This window comes from Manis javanica, chromosome 3, assembly GCF_040802235.1.
Source record: "Manis javanica isolate MJ-LG chromosome 3, MJ_LKY, whole genome shotgun sequence".
NCBI lineage: Eukaryota > Metazoa > Chordata > Mammalia > Pholidota > Manidae > Manis > Manis javanica.
This window is the reverse complement of record NC_133158.1, coordinates 179,718,416-179,732,608: the sequence shown is the minus strand read 5'-3', so window position 1 is coordinate 179,732,608 and position 14,193 is coordinate 179,718,416. Positions and strand designations below refer to the sequence as shown.

The 14,193-nt window shown below is 40.1% G+C and overlaps 1 long non-coding RNA gene across 1 annotated transcript; it reads right to left on the bottom strand.

Moving 5' to 3' along the window:
- Positions 1 to 2,989: 2,989 nt before the first annotated feature.
- Positions 2,990 to 14,184, bottom strand: LOC140848528 (uncharacterized). Its single transcript, XR_012129582.1, has 2 exons — positions 13,690 to 14,184; positions 2,990 to 3,281 (listed from the first exon to the last, which is right to left on the bottom strand). It is a non-coding gene; the product is annotated as an uncharacterized lncRNA (long non-coding RNA).
- Positions 14,185 to 14,193: the final 9 nt, after the last annotated feature.

The window sequence follows — 14,193 nt, the reverse complement described above, 5'->3', positions numbered from 1 at the left end:
TTGATTGGTGCATTCAGTACATTTATATTTAGGATGATTATCGATAGATATGTATGTATTGCCATTGCAGGCATTGGATTCAAACCAAAGGTTCAAGCATAGTTTCTTTACTATCTAACCATCTAACTTTAACTCACTTATTGTGCTATTATAAACACAGTCTGATGATTCTTTATTTCTCTCCATTCTTATTTTTCCTCCTCCACTCTTTATATGTTAGGTGTTTTATTCTCTACTCTTTTGTGTTTCTCTTGACTGCTTTTGTGGATAGCTGATTTTACTTTTTTCCTTTATTTTGTATTTGTTTGGCCTGCTTTCCTTGCTATGATTTTATTTTCTCTGGTGACATCTATTTAGCCTTAGGCATACTTCCATGTAGAGTAGTCCCTTTAAAATACCCAGTAGAGGTGGTTTGTGGGAGGAAAATTCCCTGAACTTTTTCTTACCTGGTGTTTAATCCCTTCTTCAAATTTAAATGATGATCTTGCTGGATACAGTATTCTTGGTTCAAGGCCTTTCTGTTTCATTGCATTGAATATATCATGCCACTCCATTCTGGCCTGTAAGGTTTCTGTCATGAAGTCTGATGATAGCCTGATGGGTATTCCTTTGTAGGTGATCTTTTTGCTCTCTCTGGCTGCCTTTAATACTTTGTCCTTGTTGATCTTTGCCATTTTAGTTATTATGTCTTGGTGTTGTCCTCCTTGGGTCCCTTGTGTTAGGAGATCTGTGGGCTTCCATGGTCTGAGAGACTATTTCCTTCCCCAGCTTGGGGGAGTTTTCAGCAATTATTTCTTCAAATATACTTTCTATCCTTTTTTCTCTCTGTTCTTCTTGTGGTACCTCTATTATGTGAATATTTTTCTATTTCGATTGGTCACACAGTTGTCTTAAAAGTCTTTCATTCCTACAGATCCTTTTATCTCTTTCTGCCTCAGCTTCTCTGTATTCCTTTTCTCTGATTTCTATTCCATTAACAGTCTCTTGCACCTCATCCAGTCTGCTTTTAAGTCCTTCTATTGATTGTTTCATTTGCTATCTCCCTCCAGACTTCATCCCTTAGCTTTTGCATATTTCTCTGCGGCTCCATCAGCATGGTTATGACTTTTATTTTGAATTATTTTCCAGGAAGATTGGTTACATCTTTCTTGCTAGGCCCTTTCTCTGGCGTTGTTTGAGTGATTTTGGACCTGACCAGGTTCTTCTGCCTTTTCATGGTGATAGAAGTGTTCACCGGCAAGTGGCACATGTGTCAGCTTAGAGAACAAAGTCCTTTCTTGCTTGCTGGTCACCTTGCCCTTCTCTGCTGACTGTGCCAGTTGCCCACACACAGAGTGCCTTCTCTTGGTTAATCCCTTGTGCTGCCATGGGTGGCATGGCCCTTGGGATAGCCTAAGGTACTGCCAGGTGTTGCAGGCATGCAGCATGTGTTCTCCTGTGAGAACAGCACTCCTTCTACCCTTGTGGACTTTGTGCTGTCTTCCTCTGTCTGTGCCAGGTAGCTGTGTGCTGGCAGCAGCCTCTGGGTGTGGCCCAGTTAGCTGCATGCTAGGAGAAGACTCTGTGTGTTTGCTGTGGGTGGGGCTGCTCCCTGGCTGGTCCACAGCAATGGGGGTCCACCAGTTTGCTTGCAGTGCCAGTGGGGTCTAATGAATGGTAGGGTGCTTATCACTATGAGTGGCTTTGGAGCTGTATTGCCATCCAGGGGGTTTTGGCAACACAATTTCCTTAAGATTCACAGGCTGCTGGGCTGAGTGTGCCAGGACAATTTTGTCCATGTTTTAAACCCTTTCCCTTTAAGACTTTTAAAGTCCTTGATTTTCTTTTGTCTCATGGGAGCCAGATGTGGGGAACTGCTTGCAGTCTCTGTCTGCGATTTTACTTTTCCATTTCTCTAATATCCAGTCCACCATGCAATGTGTGTCTGTGCTTCCAGTGCAGATTACTAGGGCTGGTTATTTAGCAGTCCTGTGCTTTCCCTCCCTCCCCACTCTGATTCTTTTCCTCTCACTGGAGATCTGGGATGGGGGAGTGCTCGGGTCCTGCTGGGTCACAGTTTTGTATCTTACCCTTTTTGTGAAATTCTGAGTTCTCACAGATGTAGATGTAGCCTGGCTGTTGTACTGTATATTTTGGTCTCTTTTTTAGGAATAGTTGTTTTTGCTGTATTTTCGAAATATATCTGGTTTTTTTAGGAGATTTCTGCCGCCTTACTCATGCTGCCATCTGGAGTGCCTCTCCCACCCCCCAGCATGCCTTTTCTTGATGCATGTCAGCCCCTTCCTAACCTACAGCTTATTCCTCTTCTGGAGTTCTCTTTGGCCAGGTGACTAAAAGAGAAATATTCAAGCCTGACTTATAACTTTCTCTGCCACTGACCAGAAGCAGATGGCTTTGACTTTATGGACATGAAAGACAAACAGATGCTGAAGACTGAAAGAAAGAAAATCGTCCCAGTGAGAGAAATTTTGAATATCAAATCCACTCTCTGGATAGAGCAGATGCCTACAGCAAAAAGCAAGAAGATTCATAGATAGTGACTAATAGACACAAGATGTGAAAGCCTCCTGGGCCATCATTCCTTTTCTGTCTTCTTGTCCTGACACACTCAGTGCAGAAATCTTCCACTTCCTTCCTCAGGGCCCCTTCCCAGTCCCTCCACCATGGCTTGGGGACTCACAGTGTATCATCAGCCCTCTACTCTAGGTGTTCCCTGAAGACACTGCTTCTCCTACAACCCTCTTAAAGCATGGCTATTTTTCTCTCTCACACCTCAAATGAGTTTTTCATTGTCTACCACTCCTTTCTTGTTTTAACTTTCCCATGCACTAAAATTACTTCCCTAAATATACTTGAAAGTACCCTACTCTTCTCTTTCTTCATTAAACTCATCTGTGTCCCGGCCCGCGGGACGAATGTGGAGTGTGCCGGAGAGCCTGCAGAAATGAGACAAGCAAGAGACACAAAGAATGACCAGCAAGACAGGATGTCTGATCAAGCTGGCGAAGTTTATTGTTTACAGGCTCAATTTATACAAGTAGCAAGTAAGGGGTGGGTCAGGAGATAATTGGACCTTAGGTGGCGCTGGCGGGGAGGTGTTTTCACACATCCTCAAGGTCTCCCTATTTTCAGAGTGAGGAGTCTTGGCCCATCTTCAAGGATAAGATATGTTTTTGTGAGCAGATAACTTCCAAGGACTGCACCGGTTGCTCTCAAGCTTGTGCTTTCCCATGCTGCGTTCAGACGTGGGGGAAGGGTCATAGCCCCGGCTCCCAACACATCTGGAAAAAGGAACCTTGTTTAAACAAAACTATCTTCCTCCTTTTCTGCCAGGGTGGAGCAGAGCATATGGCTGCAGAAAAACACACTATCAAGCAGATCTAGCCCTACTTGAGAACATAAAATATCAAATGGCCTCTCAGGTCTCCAGGAAATCTACATTTACTTACACAATTCACTTTTTCCCTCTTTGAGCTAACAATATCACAGTTTCTCTCTCCTTGAACCTCTGATAGTCACATCACTTTCCTTATTTTAGCAGAATCACTAAGTCAGTGATATCTGATTTATATCTATCTGCATCCATGAACTTAGTCTTCTCTCTTAAACAATGGATGGACTGCTTCTGTTTAAGGGCAGCCTCTGCACTTGTTTCCTGGATCCATCCCTTGTCATCTAAATAGAGCCTTTGCTCCTCCAAGTCTCCTGCATCTTCAATTTGTTCTTCTAGCATGAACTTGCTGTGTTTTAAATTTTTTCTCTGGCTTGATTCAATTTCATGAAAAACTAAAAAATTTGATAAAATTGAAGTCAAACTAACAGTATGACCTCAACCATCAAGAGGAAATTATAATACAACAACAACTAAAGAAGAAATAGAAAATTTGTGGAAGATTTTTAGTCCCCCAAAAAGCCAAGTCATAATAAATTCATCAACCCAACCTCACTTGATAATATGTACATTTTAGGCAACTTGTCATAAGAGGACTTCTTATCTTTTAGAGATACACACTGAAATACTTGTGAATGAAATTAAACAATGTATAGGATTGGGATTTACTTCAAAATAATTCAAGGAACAAGGGAACTGAGTGAGGATAGAAACAGATTGGCTCTGTATTGATAATTTTTGAAACTGGTGGTGAATATATGACTCTGTTTTTATGTTTGGAAATTTCCATAACACAAGTTTTCACAAAGCCGCTGAATGTATAAGTGATGGCTGTTAACCTTGGAATATCAAAGGATGAAGCAAAGCCCCTAAATATGTATTATCAGGATCATCTCTTTAAAAAGAGGTAAAAGAGCTAAGAATCAGTTAGAGAAGGATAGAGCACTTGGAGAGTCTTTTTGAAAAGTCTTTTCTTTGAATTGTCCCAGGACTTTAGGATACATTGTAATTTCCTTAAAATAAAGTTTCTTCAAACTTATTCACTATGTAAGAACTTGTTCACCATGTAAGAACTTGTTTGTTATGCTTCAGAAGATTGGAGACTGTTGAGAAATAGGCTTGGGGTTGATTAATGACTGTGCATTGAGTCCCCTATACAGAATTTTATTGTTGTTAACAACCATTTGATCAATAAATATGAGAGATGCCCTCTCAAAAAAAAATAAAAATAAAAATAAAGTTTCTTCAGCAAGTGATTGGGATTACATAAAATTCACTGAATAATTTGAGGATAAAGGACACCACAAAATCAAGTCTTTTCATCTGGTTAACTTGGCTAACATGTAATTATTTTCCTGAGGTCTTAGTCACCTCTAATTAAACATGACAGCCTTATATTAGCTGTGCCTGGGTAGACAGGTGGGGGTCCTCAGAGTGGCCCTGACCAAAAACCTGCAGAGGCAAAGGCCTGCAATGAGTTATTTAGAGGCCCAGCACAGCAGTGACAAGAACAATGGATGGACCTTGGGAAAATGCACACATTTTCCAGGATCCTCAGATTTACTGGGGAGAAGGGTAGAGTTGGGAGGTCAGACCTGTGTGGACTCAGGTGTATGAGCTAACTGAGAAAGGCTGCATAGAGACCTCGAGGATGCTGCTGCCATATTAGTGGTGTTGCCTATGCTTTCTTTTTTTTTTTTAGATAATTATTTTTTATTGAAGGGTAGTTGACACACAGTATTACATTAGTTTCAGGTGTACAACACAGTGATTGAACATTTATATACATGATAATTCTAGGTACCAGCCTATGCTTTCTTTTTATTTTCTCTTTTCTTAATTTATTGTGGATGCTTTTGTTATATTTTTGCCCTTCTCATTATTTTCAACTTAAAAAAAATCATGTTCTAAAACACCAGAAAGGTGAACTCTCTTTTTTCACCCAGGCTGAGCCTTCTGTTCCTAAGGAAGGACTGATCTTTTGATGTTTCCTGTGACCGTCAGTAACTCATTGGCCTTATTCTTACCATATTTTATGTTTTGACTTTATTATGCTTGTTATTCTTTCTATTGATTTGCACCTTCTTCAATTTATCTAGCAATTACCCTTAACATCTGAAAAAGTTCATATCTCTCCATCAAGTTCATACATTACACAGGATGAAACCATAGTGTTCCAATTTGTGGAAACTATATTTTAATTTCAAGTTACTAATTTTTTTCATTTAAGTAATTCTTTAATAAGTGGTGCATTAAACATTCTCATTTTATTAAAATATTATTTAGACTTTAAATCATACCAGTTTCAATGTTTGCCACCATGTTAAAAATATTTTAGATATTTAATAGATATTACATATTATCAAGTAATATTTAATAATGATTAAATATAAACTATTTAATGATAAAAACATTTTAGAATAGTTTAGATTCATAGAAATGTTGCAAAGATGGTAAAAAGAGTTCCCACATGCCTCACACTTAGTTTCCTCTATTTATCTCCATTGCGATTGTCTGATATTTTTCTCATAATTTGACTGGCATTAATGGGAAAATGACCAGAGAGGCAAGATGCCCTTTTCATTACAGCATATCAAAGGGACATGCCATCAACATGACATCACTGTTGATGTAAATATCGACCACCTGACTGAGATCTCTCTGTCTATCAGGTCTCTCTGCCATAGTGCTCCTTAGCCGCTTTTCTATACTGACTCTTTGAAAGAAAGTCACTGTGTGCAGCCCACGCTTACAGAGTGGGGAGCTAATGCCTCACCCCCTTGCAAGTGGAGAAATACATACTTTGGGATTGTTCTGCGTGGGAGATTTGTCTCTTTTTCCCCATGTATTTATTCATTCAATTACTTATTTATGTCAGTATGGATTTATGGGTTCTAATCCAAATTATTCAATACTACTTTATTTTGGTGCTCAAATTATTTCAGCTTTGGCCTTTGGAAGTTCTTTCAGTTGACTCCTGCATCCCTTTGACATACCCATTACCATGGATTTTTTGTTTTTTGAGCACTTCTTACTTTCTGGCACTACAAGATGCTCTAGGTACACATGTATTTTATTACTGTTTCATATGTGATCTTTCGCTTTTTGGATTTATTTTTGTTTGTTTTCCTACAATATATCCTCAAGTAAGATTAACATCTCATTTTAACAAAGAAATACACATTTGTTAAAATTTTAAGGATAAATCTAAAGAAATAGAAGCCGTTTGTAAAACTTTCAAGTAAATTGAGAAAGGGAGGAAATGAATCAACAAAACGTTTTCTATGCAGCAAACTCTTGAAATGGAGGGTGAATAGGGGAAACAGTGACTTCAAGGTTCCTCAAATTGTTGTCATTTCTTCTGCATGGCACTGGGATGTGCAACTGTGGAGGCGGCTTCAGACAGGCTTCTGAATGGAAGCTGACTTAACTGAGTTCTTTTAGGGAAAAAAGACCCTTCCTTTCTACAGCACTGTAGATTTTGAAAACAAATAGGATCTAGTAGGGTTTTGATAGATGATGGTCGTTTTAAAATGGGTTGTGCGAGGGAAGTTAATGACGCCCAGTAGATATTGTCAAGATCTTTTAACATCAATATAAAAAACAAAAATGACTGTATTCTCCACCCCCAACAAAACATAAAATATTAATATTAAAAGTAAAATATTAATTAGTGAAAGCAGTCTGGGACAGGTGTATCTTTGGTTAGATTCTGAAGATAATTCAACAAATATTTTCTAAGCAACTACCATGTTCTAAACATTGTGCTGAGAATACATCTGGGAATAAAACTGCCTCATGAATCAAGAGAGGAGATAGGAAGGAAACAATAATAAAATATATTAAAATGTGCTAAATACAAAAAAATAGAGGAGAGCAAGGGGGGTTGGGACGCCAGGAGAACAGAAGTGGCAATATTAAATGAGATGGTTCAAGGAGGCCTCATTGAGAAGGCAAAGGAAAACCATGAGGCTTTGTAGAGGAAGAGCATTCCAGAGGCAGTGATGCCAAGTACTGGGTGCGAGTGTCTGTGGCACTTGCCTGTGGGGTGAAGTGAGTGAGTTACAGAGAAGAGAAAAATGAGATCAGGGCATGGGCACTAGACCATGCAGGTCCTATGGGCAATAGGAAAGAATCTTGCATATATTCTGGGAGATATGGGGAGCTTAGAGGGTTTTAAGAGAGGAGGGCCATGGAATGACTCACATTTTACAGAACATTACTAACTCTTGTATTGACAATGGACTGGGAGGAGGTAGGCGGACCAGGGAGCACACAAGGGTTTAGAATGCTCTTGTAGGAGTCCAGGAGAGATGATGGTGGTTTGAGTAGGATGGAAGCAGTGAAGATGGTGAGAAGTAGATTCCGGATTATATTTTGAAGTTAGAACCAGCAGGCTTCCTGATAGGTTGGATGTGGGGAGGAAAAAAGAGAGAAGTTAAAAATTATTAAAAGGTTTTAGGCCTGAGCAACTGAAATCCAGGAGACTGGAAGAGTAGAAGTTGTAGAAAGATAAAAAATTCAGCTTAGAGCATAATAAGTTTGAGACAGCTATTAGATAGACATCTAAATGGCAGTGTCAAGTAGGAAGTTTGTTTATATGAGTCTAGAGTTCAGGAGGGAAAGTCAGGGCTGAAAGTGTAAATTTTGGAATTATCTATTCAGAGATGATGTTTAAAGCCTGGAGAATAACACCAGAGGCAATAAGGAAGTTATTGGTACTAATCCATTGTTTTCTTATTTCTAAGGAATCTATGAGCAATGGGTCAACATTCTAAACATGAAGCTATATGTCTTGATTCCAGAATTCCTTTCCCATCCCAATCCTCACTTCTTCATTCTTCCCATTTTCCAAGACTTTGCAGGACAAAAGCAGTGTCTAATCAGTCATATGGGGCTGGAAGCCTGAATTCAATTCTGATTTTGTCAACAGTGTGTGACTTTGGGTAGTTAGTTAGCTTCTCTGAGACCTTGTTTCCTCACCAATAAACTGAGATGATAATAGCTATCCCATAGGTTTCCCATGAGGATTCAATGAACTGGTGTCATTAAATTGCTTAGTAAAGTGTTTGGTGCATATGTGTGCTCAATAAATGTTTCATTAATAACCCCTGACAAGGCTTTCAATGATAATGTGAATGTGGCTATAACATGATTGGAACTTCATTCTTGTCCTGGAGTGGAGGCAGCTGCTTCATGTTCTTTTCTTGGAGGGCACATGTATGGGAGGCAGTTTTAGGGAAGTACCCCATAGTCATTTGGGATGCTCTCAATTCAGTTTACGTTGATGCTTATTTATAATAAATGGTTTATGTCCCACTCATGAGAAAAATTAAAGGTGACACCAATAAATGGAAATCTATCCCATGCTTATAGATAGGAAGAATTCATATTGTCAAAATTGGCCATTCTGCCCAAAGCAATTTACAGATTCAATACAATCCTATCAAAATACCAACAGCATTCTTCAAAGAACTAGAACAAATAGTTCTAAAATTCATATGGAACCACAAAAGATCCCAAATAGCCAAAGCAATCCTGAGAAAGAAGAACAAAGCTGGGGGGATTATGCTCCTAACTTCAAGCTCTACTACAAAGCTACTGTAATCAAAACAGTATAGTATTAGCATAAGAACAGATAGATCAATGGAACAGAATAGAGAGCCCAGATACAAATCCATACATACATGGTCAATTAATAAACAATAAAGGAGCCATGATTATATAATGGGGAAAAGACAGCCTCTTCAACAACTGGTGTTTGGAAAACTAGACAGCCACATGTAAGAAAATGAAACTGGATTATTGTCTAACTGCATACAGAAAAGTAAACTCAAAATGGATCAAAGACCTGAATCTAAGTCATGAAATCATAAAACTCTTAGAAGAAAACACAGGCAAAAAACTTCTTGAGCATAAGTATGAGTAATTTTTTTCCTGGAAATATCTCCCCAGGTAAGGGAAACAAATACAAAATTAAGAAATGGGATTACTTGTGAGATGCCCTCTCAAAAGAAAAAAAAAAGAAATGGGGCTACATGAAACTAAAGAACTTCTGTACAGCAAAGGACACCATCAGCAGAACAAAATAGGTATCCCACAGTATGGGAGAATATATTCGTTTAATGAATTACCTGATAAGGGGCTGTTAATCCAAAATATATAAAGAAATCTTATGCCCCACATCCAAAAAACAAATAACTCAATTAAAAAACAGGTGGAGGATCTGAACATACATTTTTCCAAAGAAGAAATACAAATGGCCAACAGGCACATGAAAAGATGCTTCACAGTATAATCATCAGTGAAATGCAAATGAAAACCGCAGTGAGATAGCACCTCACACCAGTTAGAATGGCCACTCTCCAAAAGACAAGAAATAACAAGTGTTGGCCAGGATCTGGAGAAATAGGAACCCTCCAACACTGCTGGTGGGAATGTAAATTGGTGCAATCACTGGAGAAAGCAGTATGCGATTTCCTCAAAAAAATAAAAATAGAAATACCATTCAATCCAGTAATTCCACTTCTTGGAATTTACCCAAAGAAAAAAAAATCCCTGATTGGAAAAGAAAAGACACATGCACTCCTGTTTATTGCCACACTATTTGCAATAGCCAAGAAATGGAAGCAACCTAAGTGTCCATCATTAGATGAATGGATAAGTAAGATGTGGTACATATACACAATGGAATATTATTCAGCCATAAATAGAAAACAAATCCTGCCATTTGCAACAACTTAGATGGATGTAAAGAGTATTATGCTCAGTGAAATAAACCAGGCAGAGAAAGACAAATACCATATGATTTCACTTATTTGTGGACTATAAAAACAGAGCAAAACAGAAGGAACAAAATAGCAGTAGATTCATAGACACTGAGAAGTGACTAGGGGTTACCAGGGGGAAGGGTTGGGGCAGGTGGAGGTAGAGGGTGAGGGGGATAAAGGGGTACAATAATTTGCAATCACAATATAAGTTGGTTGCAGGGATGGTAGTACAGCATGGAGAATATAGTTAAAGATTCTGTAACATCTTTCTATGTTGACGGATAGTAACCATAGTAGAGGGGGTAAGGATTTAATAATATGGGTAACTGTTGAACCACTGTGTTTTACTTTTGAAACCAATATATGATCATATATCCATGATACTTCAATTAAAAAAATAAATGGTCTATTTCCTATGTGTTTATTAAGTTCATAGAAAATGTTTTTTCCCCCCTTTTCCCCACAGGTGATCTGTGAGATCATCTGAGAAATACTGGTTTTGATTAACCTTTAGTTATGCTTTACCAGGTGATTTTGGGTGCCCCGTTATGTAGGAGTGGGGTTGCAGCATACTACCAAAATATTACTGTAGCAGTTGTGGTGGTGATGGAGATTCATGCTGTGGAAGCTTAAGTCTCTCTGACCAGGCCAGAAGTAGTCTGTGTTTCCTCACCCTGTCACGGACCCATGACCTACCTGGCTCTTCCCTGAAACCCCACCATGGCTGTAGTCACTGAGGGCTCTTGTCTGATGCTTCCCCCTACCCATTGCATGGCTGGCTCCTGTCCCTCCTCTGGTCTCAGCTTTAAGAGTCACTTCCTTAGATAGGTCCTCCTGACCAATGAATCTATCACAAATTCTCCTATCATCCTAATTCTAGTGCCTGCATCCTTTTCTTCATAACACTTGTCATGAGCTAAGGGAATATGTATGTGTGTATCACTACCTGACTCTTTAAAAGGTCTATTAGGGCCAACACTGTACCTTCTTTGTTCACTGCCACTCTAGCCTATCTAATAAGGGCAGAAACAGGCACACAGACTCGAACACACACAAATTAAGAAATGATTTATGCATCTACTTTAAATTTCTTCTATTCTTGACTTGAACTAGTATTTCATTCATTCTGTGTCTAGTGACTGGGCATCTACTATGAATCAGGCACTGTTCTTGTTGCTGGGAATGCAGCAATAAAACACACAAAATCTCCCCCCACAGGCTGCTTTTACTTTTTTACTCAGCGCGCACTTGACCAATGGGCGGTAGATACTAGTGGATAAAGACTCCCTTCTTCCATCTTGGGTACTATGCAAATCCTCAGATGGCCCCAGTGGGACTGAACCCTAGTTGTTCCCAGAGGTGACCCCCTAGATTACACATCCTGGTATGAGCTTTCTCTCCCTATTTTGTTTTTCCTGGTCCTGATTCCTTCTCCAACCCCTATGTCATAGGATCACTTCCCAAAAGAAACTACCTGCCCTACAGTCCTTCTCCAATACTGCTTTACAAAGCTAGCATTTAAATTCTTTTTCTATATTTTCTACATTTTTACATACAACTCTCCATTTTCTACATTTCCATCTTGGGTCTCTGGCTATACTTTGGGTTCCTACAGGGCAGGGATCAGATACTCTTCTTTGGGTTTTCTCACCGTTACTAATTCAGGACCTGGAAAATATCAGTAAACACATGTTGATTTTGATTTGACTAGACAAAAGGAAAGTATATGGCAGCAATCTGTGACCCTAGGGAGGCCAGAGCTCCTTCTGATGCAGGGCTTCTGCCTAATGTTGGATATGGCTGGAACCTGCCAGGGTAATTACTGCTTTTCCTTCTGTGAACCCAGCCTGCTTCCCTTCCAGGCCCCTGCACTGTTGACTTCCAGAAGTGGCAGATCATCAGGCTCTGAAATGGCTCAGGAGCCATAGCTGGGGGTTCACTCAAAGGGCTCACCTGCTCCTTCAAGGTGGTAGTGGGAGAGGGCAACCAGCCCCTCCTCCTTAAAGGCAGATCCACCTATCTGTTATCTGGTGCTGGAAACCACATATCAGAACCCTGCTACCACAAGGCCGTAGTCAGGGATCCACATGAGTAAATGAGTGACCTCAAAATGTGATACCAAATGACTGAAATTCACAGATACAGATAGTGACAGGCAGCTGGTAAAGGTGTAAAGAGCACTGGACATACTTGGCAGACAAAAGCTGTAGTTACGGGTCTGCCACTGATTCATTGCTCCTCTGGTCATGTACCACTTTTCTGCCCACAGTTTCCTGAAAATGAGAAGGCTGGACTGATGTTCTCAGAGATTCCCAGCTCTACGATTCTTAAATTGCAGAACTGGAAAGAACCTTATCTGTCTGGTATACTTCAGTGTTTTTTTTCCTTGAAAACTGCTCCCTGTTGGTGGCAACGCCAGGTCTACTCTAAACCCAACTAGGAGACAGCTGCACGTTTGCTCTTGCACACTCCTTGGCAGCCATGGCCATTTACCTGCCAAACTGGCACATAGGTGATTATTTCTAGTTTTTATTGAGATAATTATTGGTTTACATTCAGTGGTAAGAAATAATACACTTTGCCCAGTTCCCTCCAATGAAAACATCTTACAAAACCTATGTTATCACAACTAGAATATTGACATTGATACAATCCACTGATCTATTCAGAGTTCTCCAGTTTTCTTGTAATTATTTGTGTGTGTCTAAAGTCTGTATACATTTTATCCCCTGTTGTAAAACCACAAGTTCTAAAATCATAAAGATTCCTTTTATAACTGCACTTTGCCTTCCATTCCACCTCATTCCCCACTTGGTGGTTTCCAATTATCTTTTTATTTGTACATAATTTCAACCTTTTAGAAATGTTCCAGCTCACCCTGTATCCCGTGTCACTGATTCACTCACTCTAGCATTTTTTCTTAATTTTTGTATACACCCTGAGTCTTTCTGTCTACATGACACCACAGTGTGTATTTACAAGAATAGGGATATTTCACAGCACAAGTTATCAACATCAGCAAATTTAGCATTGATCCAATACTTTAGTCTATTATCGGGATTCCAGTTTTTTCAATTGGAATGTCCTCTATAGCATTTCCCCTCTCCAGTACGGACTCCAGACCCCAGCAGGTTTATTTATCATGACTTCTTAGCACCCTTAATCTGGAACATTTCACAAGCTTTCTTTTGTCTTTTATGACATTGACAAGTTTGAAGAAAACAGCCCTTTCCCTTTTTAATTGATGTTTTGGGTTTGTCTAAGGTTTCACCACCATTATATTCAGGTTATGTGTTCTCCCTGGGGATACTGCATAGGTGATGTGTTCTGAGGACATGACACCCATCTACTCTCACTGGTGATGATACTTTTGATGGCTGGTCAAGGTGCTCTCCGCTGCTTTGTATAGTAAATATTTTCCTCCTGCTACTAAGCCTAAACCATCAATTGGGGTACACGTTAACCCAAGCCAATACTTAAACCCCAGTAAAATCCCTCCTAATGTTAGCATGCATAGATGATCCTTGCCTGAATCGCTCTTCACACGTGTCTCTTCAAGTCCTCTTGAGGACTCGAATCCAGTTTTTCCACAGTTTAGTTTCCTCGCGTCTTTGGTTCTGGTCTGAGTCTTCACCATGCCCTTCCACGGTCCTCTATGCTCTTTGGCCAGAGACTAGGCTGAACCCGTAGACCGAGCAGCCTCAAATGGAAATGAGCTAATGTGGGTTGGTCGCCGAGAATCCGTCCACCAGTGATTTGCATAATAGAGTAGCCTGTGCGCCCTTACTTCCGGGACCGGTTCCCGAGTCCCCTCATCCCGGCCCCTCCCCCGCCCTTTGGTGGCATTGTGTTCTGATTGCCTGTTTTCCTCCTCGCCACCTCCCAGGTCTGTCCTCCCTCCGTTTAAGCCTCTAGCTTTGCTTTCCTAGGAGACTCCCCGGCATGCAGAAAGGCGGCGCGTGGACTTCCCTCGTGACCGCGAGTCCCGGCTCTAGACGGACACCGAGAAACCGAGAAGTGCTAAAGTAAATA